The sequence below is a fragment of the Adiantum capillus-veneris genome, chromosome 8, assembly GCF_014529385.1.
Source record: "Adiantum capillus-veneris isolate H3 chromosome 8, ASM1452938v2, whole genome shotgun sequence".
Classification (NCBI taxonomy): domain Eukaryota; kingdom Viridiplantae; phylum Streptophyta; class Polypodiopsida; order Polypodiales; family Pteridaceae; genus Adiantum; species Adiantum capillus-veneris.
Genome location: NC_140938.1, coordinates 120,134,144 through 120,145,768, shown reverse-complemented (window position 1 = coordinate 120,145,768; position 11,625 = coordinate 120,134,144). Strand labels below are relative to the sequence as shown.

Below are 11,625 nucleotides of genomic sequence, written 5' to 3'. Positions count from 1 at the left end.
TATTTTATTTAAATATTTCTACTTAGGTGTGTGTTTTATTAAACCTATGTACACCTTCTTTCATCCTCTTACACCATAATTATATTTTTTGCCAATATGTACATACTCTAACCTCATATTTTTCCTTTATACAAATCACTCCCACTCTTTCACCCTCACCCTCGTGAAAACAAAAAATTGATTTCTACTCATTGGTTACGTTTATTATATTATTTACTTGCATACCTTTTCCTCTTTCACCCAAAATAATTCAAGGAGGGACCATATCATATGATTCCAATATCTTTCCATATCCATAACTCCTCCATATTTTTATTATTATTTTTGCTCATTATTCTAACACCATGTGCTCATTGAGCTAAAGTCCATGAATAGTCCATACACTAGTCCCACCATGTATATATTTCTTTATTCACCAATAATCCTCCTCCATGCATGAGTCAAGGGCAACTTGGATGCTTTGTATTATAATATGATAAAGGAGGGGCTCACTCTTGGATGCATTGTACAAATTCAACAAAGGAGGGGGCCACTAAAAGACTTTTGCAGACATAAAAACAGGCTTTTTGGTGAGAATTTTGGCACCTATCTCCACTCCGAATTTGGAGCGGTGGTCAAAAGAGAAAATGTAGCCCACGCTCTGAATAATCACCTCAAATGTTTTCATGATTTTTGGAGCTACCAGCCGTGAGCTATAAGTTTTTGAGTGGACCCCAATCTTCCCACTTTTCTCACAAGTAGCCCTTAGTCTTCTCTCACCCTTCCACACACCTACTCACTCTTACACATCTCTCACTCAAACCTGCAATTTCCATGGCTTCTCCCACCCTCTTCACCATTACCCTTCTCTCTCATCCCTACAGTTCTTTTATGAACCTCTACATACATACACCCTCTCCATGTCTCTCTCTATTGCTTCTATGTTACAATTTCATTTACCTCTCCTAAAACTATCTAAAATTCAGCATCTTAACCATGATAACTTCTGCAAATTGAGGATTTTTCATCAACAAATCCTCTTTTCATCGTGGTGGTCAACCGTGGCGGCGGCGTAAAGAAGCGAAGAAGAAGAAGAAGACGAGCGGTCATTTTTTCCACAATCTACACAAGGGTGAGTTCAAGCTTCTTCAAAGCTTCACCATCTCAATGATTCTCTTTTAATTCACCCCTCTTCCTTCATCAAATCAACTCATCCTACCCATTGTAAATGTATCACTAACAATTCTAGTGATTATTACCACTAACAACTAACTTCTCTTGTAAAAATGCACCCACACTATCAACATATGGAGTAGGCAACCGCACAAGTAAAACAAATTCACTCACTCCCATGGAAGTTTCTCTCCTTTTACCACATCAATAATTCTCTTACTTGAGCCCACATCCATGTGACTCAAGAGAAAAGAGAGACCCCATTCTCATTTGAAATTCATAAAAATTCATAATCCTTGATCTTTCTTAATAAAATTGATTAGGCTTAATCCTAATCAAGGCTTCTAAAACCTATAAATAGAACCTATTCCTCCTTGTAAAAGACATCACTATACCATTGCACACTAGATTGAGCGTACCACATGCCAGTTCTATCTTGGTTGTAAAGAGAGAGTAAGCTTTCTATACACCATTACCCTGGTGCATAGAAAAGCTTGAGCTAGTTTGAGTGAGTGCGAGTAGAAGATATTCTTCCTACCATTGTTGTATCTACCCCAACATCAATTAATTGGTAGTTTTGGGTGCATTTCATGTCCAAAGGCTCACGCTTCTCCTCCAATCTGGCTTGGCAAACTCATTCAGCTTCATAAGGTGACTTGTTTCATTGAAGGTTGTTGTTTTGTTGCTTGTGATTCATTGGCTATTGTTTGGCTACCATTGTAAGAGGGCGGATGGTGAGAGGGCTCCTATAACCCTAAGACAATGTGCTAGTGATGCTATAACCAAATCTTGTCACTTGATTCCGCAAGCTCTAAGTTCCTTTTTGTGCAAAATATAAAGTTGAAGCTAAGTTGTACACCATCTCTCTCTCTCTCTCTCTCTCTCTCTCTCTCTCTCTCTCTCTCTCGTGTTTTAGTGTGTGAGAGTGTTCCATTGGTGTTAGGGTTAGTGTAAATTCCTTGCTTGTTGTGGGTTGCTCGAACGATTCTCCTCTTTTGCGTCCTAGTTCGCTCTTAAACTAGGTGGTGCCCCTTGTGTAGTTGGGATTTGGCTGTGGGTTTGTTGTTTTGGTTTGTGTTGTGTTGTGCCCCAGCCCCATTGAGCAGCACGAGAGCCTTGAAGGGTGTCTAGAGGTTGCTCTTCTTGTTGCCCGCCCCGGACCACCTCAGTAGGTAGTGACCATATCTAGTCATAAGGATCAAATTTGGCTAGATATTGAATAGTTTCTATGGGATTCTACAACTCATAATGTTGAACCCAGTTTTTTCATGTTTGTTGTATTTAACACTTCATCTTTGTCCCCAAGATTCCCCTTGTTAAGAGATGTATTATTCTTTTGACATGCTCCATGGATCCTTATGAACATAAAGAACAATAGGGAACTAAGAAAACATGCATATATTATTTGTATTGAGCGTGGCTATAGAAACTTTGTTGATATGTTTGCAGAATGGTAAAAATTCAAAATTTTTGTACCTATTTATTTTGGCAAAACAAAAAATAGTGAGTGAGAAGAAATCATATGTTCTGATCACCAACCCGTTGAAGTTAACTAGGGAATTTATCTCAAGTCCTACAAAAATCCCTAATCTTATTTTTATGCAACAAAACGTAAGAAATGACTGTTTTGATGAAAATGCATTGGTCCATCAACTTTGGAGGCTTGGTGTGACCAAAAGATGAGAAATTTTACAAGTTTCTTATTTTTTCCATGTGTAGTAGGCCTTGAACTATAACCTCATGAAAGGATTTTACAAAATGAGTGGATCTACTATGGTTTTGGAGGTTTTTTTCAAAACCCTAAAAGAACACTTTTATGTCCTGTTAGGTTACCAACGTAGTGTTAAGGGTATATCCATTGATGGTTAGCTTGTCATAACCTAAATTGCCTAATGCTTGTGCAGAATCTACCTCCAAGAAAAAAAGTGAGGCGTAGGTCCTTTCAACCAAATCAGATGACAATTTTGGTAACCCTCTCTTTGGGGACATTCGTACAATATTTGTATGGTTTTGTCAATAAATGTTGCCTAAGCTTCCTATCTATTTATCAGATGCTGAAAAGGGTGATCTAAACACCGAAGTGATCTCCAAAGAGTTCAAAGTGGGCACTACGATCAGTGTTCTCTCCGATAAGGAAGAGAGACATTGCAATCTAGAAGGTAACATCAATTCCTTGGGTCCTTTGAAGCACTTATTTAGTACAAAGTTTACTCATTAATGGATGGTGATGTGCTCCCCATTGCGCATGAAATACTTGTGGAATCGCCACTTGTGAGGGAAGAAGTGGAGCTCTTCAAGAGCCAGCATCCTAGCAAACCCTTGACATCCACACCGGTGAACCAAGAGAAATCTCTCTCAAAAATCCCTAATATTGCAGAGGCTTTTGGAGCGGCAAGAAATGCAAAAAAAATGCAAAGGGACTTCAGGTATAACTAGGTAGTCTCTGAGATGTTTCCATCTGTATGGCTTGATTAGGGTGTTTATTAATAGTTACTGCTCCTGCAGGGGGGGGCAATGGGAGACCTGAATGAAAGGTTGGACGCAACCAAAGGGTGAGAGAGTGCTAAAGAGAAGTATTCTATGGTTGTGGATGGGGATACCGGTGCAGCAAGCGGAGCAAACCTCAAAAAAGGTGCTGCAAACACACGGGCAAAAAGATGCCTGGCTGGATAGTAGGTGGCTAGTGGCTTATGTTCTAACTACTCCAAAGGTGGTAGCTATGGTAGGGGGTGACTACCACTTTATTGCCATTATCATGTGTCTTACATTCAATCTTTAGGCATCAATGTTGTACTGGCTAAATTGTAGCTACTATGGCTGGAGCCACCCAGCACAGTGTTGTTACCCACTAGTATTGTGGTAGCTATCAGTCTGGGGATAGATACCTTTTTCATGCAATGGTATCTAGAATGGTGGGACATAATCTTTAAGGTTATATCCATTGATGGTTAACTTGTCATAACCTAAATTGCCTAAAGCTTGTGCAGAATCTACCTCGAAGAAAAACAGTGAGGCGCAGGTCCTTTCAACCAAATCAGATGACAGTTTTGGTAACCCTCTCTTTGGAGACATTCGTACAATATTTGTATGGTTTTGTCAATAAATGTTGCCTAAGCTTCCTATCTGTTGATCAGACGCTAAAAAGGGTGATCTAAACACCGAAGTGATCTCCAAAGAGGTCAAAGTGGGCGCTAGGATTAGTGTTCTCTCTGATAAGGAAGAGAGACATTGCAATCTAGATAGTAACAACAATTCCTTGGGTCCTTCGAAGCACTTGTTTAGTACAATCATTGTTTTTTACAATGCACCTAGAGTTTAGTTTTGGGATGTTTCAGAAACAGATGTGCCTGATATAGAGGAAACCCAATTAATGGATGGTGATGTGCTCCCCATTGCGCATCAAATACTTGCAAAATTGCCACTTGTCAGGGAAGTAATGGAGCTCTTCAAGAGCCAACATCCTAGCAAACCCTTGACATCCATAGAGGTAAACCAAGAGAAATATCCCTCAAAAAGCCCTAATATTGTAGAGGTTTTTGCAGTGGCAAGAAATGCAAAAAAATGCAAAGGGACTTCATGTATAACTGGATAGTCTCTAAGATGTTTGCATCTGTATGGCTTGATTAGGGTGTTTATTAATAGTTAGTGCTCCTACAAGGGGGGCAAGGGGATACCTAAATAAAAGGTTGGATGTAGCCAAAGGGTCAGTGAGTGCTAAAGAGAAGGATTCTGTGGTTGTGGATGGGGAAACTCGTGAAGTAAGCGAAGCAAACCTCAAAAAAGGTGTTGCAAACACACGGGCAAAATGATGCCTGGCTGGATAGTAGGTAGCTTGGTGGCTAGTGGCTTATGTGCTAACTACTCCAAAGGTGGTAGCTATGGTAGGGGGTGACTACCACTTTATTGCCATGATCATGTGTCTTACATTTAATCTTTAGGCACCAATGTTGTACTGGCTAAATTGTAGCTACTATGGTTTGAGCCATCCAGCACAGTGTTGTTACCCACTAGTATTTTGGTAGCTATCAGTCTGGGGATAGCTACCTTTTTCATGAAATGGTATCTAGCATGGTGGGACATAATCTTTAAGGTTATATCCATTGATGGCTAGCTTGTCATAACCTAAATTGCCTAATGCTTGTGCATAATTTACCTCCAAGAAAAAAAGTGAGGCGCAGGTCCCTTCAACCAAATCAGATGACAGTTTTGGTAACCCTCTCTTTGGGGACATTCGTACAATATTTGTATGAATTTGTCAATAAATGTTGCCGAAGCTTCCTATCTATTGATCAGATGCTGAAAAGGGTGACCTAAACACCGAAGTGATCTCCAAAGAGGTCAAAGTGGGCGCTAGGATCAGTGTTCTCTCCGATAGGGAAAAGAGACATTGCAATCTAGAAGGTAACATCAATTCCTTGGGTCCTTCGAAGCACTTGTTTAGTACAAAGTTTACTCATCATTGTTTTTTACAATGCACCTAGAGTTTATTTTTGGGATGTTTCAGAAACAGATGTACCTGATATAGAGGAAACCCAATTAAAAGATTGTGATGTGCTCCCCATTGCGCATGAAATACTTGCGGAATCGCCACTTGTCAGGGAAGAAGTGGAGCTCTTCAAGAGCCAGCATCCTAGCAAACCCTTGACATCCATACCGGTGAACCAAGAGACATCTCCCTCAAAAATCCCTAATATATATTACAAAGGCTTTTGCAGCGGCAAGAAATGCAAAAAAACACCATGTATAACTGGATAGGCTCTAAGATGTTTGCATATGTATGGCTTGATTAGGGTGTTTATTAATAGTTACTGCTCCTGGAGGGGGGGCAAGGGGAGACAAGAATGAAAGGTTGGATGCACCCAAAGGGTCAGAGAGTGCTAAAGAGAAGGATTCCGTGGTTGTAGATCGGGACACCGGTGCAGTAAGCGGAGCAAACATCAAAAAAGGTGTTGCAAACACATGGGCAAAAAGATTCCTGGCTTAGACTCTACTTAGTGTCCATGAGTGATGCTTTATAGCCAACCCTTCTATGAGCCTTTTTGGTTGTACTATCCTTTTTGTATCAAACCACTATCCTTCTTTGTACCGCAATCCTTTCATAATGTAACAATAGAACCTTTGGATCATCCTGGAGTTCCTCTTTCATTGTCAAAGTGTTTTTTTATGTGACTTGTGATGTGGTGCATGTGTCTTTTGATGCCTTGTCCATTGAGGTGAGATCCATTTTCTCTAAAAAATAATTAATATTGCAACTTTCTGACTCTCGCGTTCTGTTTGTTTAGAGGAACAAACAGAACCCTTAGGCTACAAGAGGTGGAAATGGGTAATGCCCCAAGGATTGGAAGGGGTTTTGAAGATCATTTCTACTTTACAACGCACAGGTTTTGCCAACATAGCAAAAACACCAAAGGAGCTTCTCCTGCTGATACAATCTTTGGCTATTTTTCTTGGCAAGGAAGGCACTGACATGAAGAGTGGTACAATGTCTGATGATGAATCACAGGATCCTACTACTAGGGCATCCACGCATGTGCACCCAGCGGCCCCTAGACTTAGTCCCTGTCGGTGATGCTTAGAAAGATTCCCCTTTGGGGCAAGATGTGTAGCCAAAGCCTCCGAAAGAATTGCATTCACCAGAGTTACAGAAAGATGTAAGTTCTTGTAGAAAAAGGTGGAAAGATGTTCTAATGCCTTTCCCAATTAGCATTGTGACTGCTCCGCTGATGGAGGGTATGCCACCTCCAACCTGTCCTGCTCAAAAGTCCTGGTATTAGACATGAATGGGGTTCTCTTGAGAAGATACCCCAATCCAGAGATCCCTCTGAAAACCAAAGATTTTCTCTGTCGAAAAGTGTTCAAGGGAGGCAGTGGCCGTGGCACCTTTTGCATAATCACGCCACATGTGCTTCAATTTGTCTGTGAATGCGCATACATCTTTCACCTTTGCATCCGGTCCAGCTTCACTAACAGAAACATGAATATTACACTTAAGGGTTGCTTGAGCGGGATGCATCCTAGAATCTGGAAAGAGAAATTCTACCAAACTGACTGCATCAAATTTCCTTTCTGACTTACTAACATCAGAGTGCTGCAAGGCGGTGAAGCAAAACCAGTTTTTGTAAAGGGATTACCGGAGCTCTTAAAAAGGAGACCATATTGGAGGGGGTCATTGATTATTATGGTGGAAGATACATGATACAAAATATTCTCAACAGTGATACAACCATGATATGTCCACCAACATTTCAACCGGATGACGAATCACAGGATCCTTGCTACCTCACGAACACTCTATTGCCGTGGCTAAAGGGGTGGAACTATGTGCAAGATCCTGATCAATATGTCAGGATGCACATGACATCAAATGAGAAGGACCAGGTTTCCCAATATGTTATCAAATTTTGGTCACAAAGAAAAGCGACTCGATCGTAAGAGACCAAGTTTAGGTTTGGACCTATGTACTTGTGTAAACCTATGTACTTAGGTTTGGACCTAAGTACTTGTGTAAACAACCAATGGGAGTTGATAACCCCTTTTTGTATCATTGACCTATTTATATCAGCCTTCTTGAATCTATAACTGGCTTCATACTAAAATGGATATCTCATGGGAGTAAGTGGGGAGGTTAATGGTGAAGAAGGTGAGAGAAACCATTGAAGGTGCAGGTTTGAGTGAGGGATTGAGAGGAATGTGTGTGTGTGTGTGTGTAGAAGTGTGGAAAGAGGTGAGAGAAGACTATGGGCTACTTGTGAGAAAAGTGGGCAGACTGGGGTCCACTCAAAAAATCGTAGCTCACTGGTGGTTACTTCAAAAATCATGAAAAAATTTGAGATGATTATTCAAAGCGTGGGCTACATTTTCACTTTTGACCACCGCTCCAAATTCGGAGTGGAGATAGGTGCCAAAATTCTCACCAAAAGCCTGTTTTTATGCCTGCAAAAGACTTTTAGTGGCCCCCTCCTTTGTTGAATTTGTACAATGCATCCAAGAGTGAGCCCCTCCTTTGTCATATCATAATACAAAGCATCCAAGTTGCCCTTGACCCATGCATGGAGGAGGATTATTGGTGAATAAAAAAATATATACATGGTGGGACTAGTGTATGGACTATTCATGGACTTTAGCTCAATGAGCACATGGTGTTAGAATAATGAGTAAAAATAATAATAAAAATATGGAGGAGTTATGGATATGGAAAGATATTGGAATCATATGATATGGTCCCTCCTTGAATTATTTTGGGTGAAAGAGGAAAAGGTATGCAAGTAAAGTATAAAAGAAAAATATGAGGTTAGAGTATGTACACATTGGCAAAATATACTTATGGTGTAAGAGGATGAAAGAAGGCATACACAGGTTTAATAAAACACACACCTAAGTATAAATATTTAAATAAAATACCAGAATAATTATAAAAATCCCTATATTTAGGCCATATATATAATGCAATATTTACACACAAATGGACCATAATATATTTTATTTTTTTGATTTTATTTATTTTTTTGACTCAACTAGCCCAGTGACTAGCTAGCTGAGGATTTTAAGAAGATATGGGAAAAGCCCCCTAACTCACACACGCCTATTTACACTGAAATGGTAGGGATAGCCATAGAGTTTGGGTGAATTTGGTAGGGTGGAGTAACTTACTATGGCAATTATGGAGAGCCGAAAAACGGCTATCACTACCTGTTTATGAATGTTAGCTCTGTTTTTTGCATGGTAGCTGCCTATTCTTGACTGGTAGCTATCTATTTTTGCATGTTAGCTGCCTGTTTAAGATTGGTAGCTATCTACTTTCTGCATGGTAGCTAGCTTCTTATTACTGGTAGCTATCTATTTTCAGCATGTAAGCTAGCTTCTCATGACTGATAGCTATCTGGTATTAGCATGGTAGCTAGCTTCTCATGACTGATAGCTATCTGGTATTAGCATGGTAGCTAGCTTTATCTGCATGGTAGCTCTATGTGGCAGCTATCTATTTCTTTCTGGTAGCTACCTATTTCTACATGGTAGCTACCTGTTGTCTTATAGTAGTTACCCCCTCTGACTCATGATTCATACTCATGACAATTTTGAAATAGAAGATTGTGTGCATGGGAGAGATAGAGATAGAGAGAGAGAGAGAGAGAGAGAGAGAGAGAGAGAGAGAGAGAGAGAGAGAGAGGGAGGGAGGGGGGAGAGAGAGGATGCTAGTTTTATAGTTTCAATTTTTAAATTGATTCGTGGTTGGAGTTTGATGATGAGACCTTGTGCCTTGGTCTAGGAACCATCTAAATACTTTAATCCTCTTCTTGGATGTTCGTTCTTCCTACCGCTTACCAAAAGCTCTTGTTGTGGATCCTTAATCCTAATCCTATGTCTTTTCTGTTCTGGCTGAGGCTCGTCCCCTTGGGGTTTTGCTGTGATATAACATTTCAAGGGTTTGACCTCGGCAATTTTTAGCCTTGTGTTTGGGTTTTCAGCCCCGTTATAGTGTAGTTTCATGTTATAGTTTTTGCCCACCTTATTTTCCGCGGAGAGAGAGAGAGAGAGAGAGAGAGAGAGAGAGAGAGAGAGAGAGAGAGAGAGAGAGAGAGAGAGAGAGAGAGAGAGAGACCGTGACTCGAGGATGCTGGTTTTTCTCACCTATAAGGCAACTGTCTGTGAATCCTTTTCACCCAAATTTGTCCATGTCAGACTTGTAGAAAAGAATTCAAATTTCGTTGATGGAACCATAAAACCCGTCTATGGTCTCATAATGCGGTAATTCATTCAATTAATACCTAGACTTATTCACACACACATACTTTAAACTCGTTTCCTCGCTCACCACCTTGTTGGCTCGAAAGTCTGGTGCCCCTTGTGGTATTTATTGTTTAGTTATAAGTGGGAAATTACAATGGCTTTGAATACCAAGGTTTCTGACTTTTTCACACCTAGTCATCACCCGCTCTAGATAAATTGAGGTTTAAGGATTCATAGGAGATTTGTAATTTTGGTTGAATTATTGTTTGTTCATTGCCAATGAGGCCTTGTGCCTCTAACCCTAAACCATCAGCTGAAGACTTCCCTACCCACAACAACCTCCTATTGTGAATTAGAGCCCAAGAACAACATAGCAATATATCCTTGCACCATTTAATTTGGAAGAAACAAAGGATACTTTACTCATTGAATATACTGGAAATTCTAAGGTCCCTATGTATCAAAGGGAATGCTGTTGGAGGAATCCCAAACTCCGAGCAAGTGTTTCCGATCTAATACAAAATCGAGCGACATCTAGCAAAGCACCTTGAACAGATCCATGTTGTAAAATTGATGCAACTCATGATCAAGCAAGAAAGCATATTCAAAAGTACATTTTTACGATTTTCAACTTCACATATGCATCTTCTCCATCATCTATGGTTACGTCCTCCAAACGTCACTTCTACTTCCAAAATGTCAATGGACGCAAATATACATGGTCTTCCATAGGCTCAAAATTCTCTTTCAAAGAATAACCTTGATCTCAAACATTCTACATTCTAACATCAACATAGCCTCATGGCTAGGAAGAGGACTAAAGATAGGGATATGCATATCCATGGTAATCTATTTTCTTGCAAAAGTTGGAGAGGGACGTAAGGTACTAGTGTCTATTATAGAGAAGCTAAGGAAGAAAGCTTGTGAGCACTTAAAGCAAAACTTTTGTAAAGAGAGAGTTAGATTACTCTCAAGGGGAAATTCCAAAGTCCATAGGTGGCACATAGTGATGCATCACGATGGAGCGTCCTTCCATAGCACCCATACAAAACTTGTGCACACAACCTTCATTTTTCTTTGGGTTAATGGAAGTCTTTTTTGGCGGTGGTTGTTTAGGTGATGGTCAAGTGAGATCACCTAGTTATTCATAAATGATAACTAAGGTGATAATGCCTAGGATTAATCACAAAGGGAAGTAGTGCTTCATGTCGTGTTCAAGCACAATAACTAAAATCACATTTCCCTACATTGACCGCCACAAGGAGGTCAACTGTATGCATAATATAGGTGATAGCATGTAGTTGCCACTACCTTCTCATCTTTGCTTGGTCCATATGTGCTAAAAGTTGCTTGCAACCATCCTCATCAAAGTAAGGAAGGGGTTAATAGTGTAAGTATGTTGATTTTGGCATGGTGTTGATGTTGATGTTAAAATTCTCTTCTTCTTCTCTCTCTCTCTCTCTCTCTCTCTCTCTCTCTCTCTCTCTCTCTCTCTCTCTCTCTCTCTCTCTCTCTCTCGTAGTCAAAGACTCAATTGTTATTTGCATTGATGATAGACACATGCGAGTATGAATGTAAAATCCCTACAAAATTTAAGTCCTAAAAAATATCGCTTAGTTCTTGGATATCTTTGTGGTCTTGTTGAATGCGACAATAACTAGAGTAGCTTTGCACCCTTTCTCTAACAAATAGACTTTCCTTGGGCTCTCTGAGATTCAAATTGATTTGAAAATGTATTCTTGAGTG

At 40.0% G+C, this 11,625-nt stretch overlaps 1 pseudogene; it reads left to right on the top strand.

Annotated features, from left to right (window-relative positions):
• Positions 1 to 4,522: 4,522 nt before the first annotated feature.
• Positions 4,523 to 6,926, top strand: LOC147452856 (uncharacterized; annotated as a pseudogene).
• Positions 6,927 to 11,625: the final 4,699 nt, after the last annotated feature.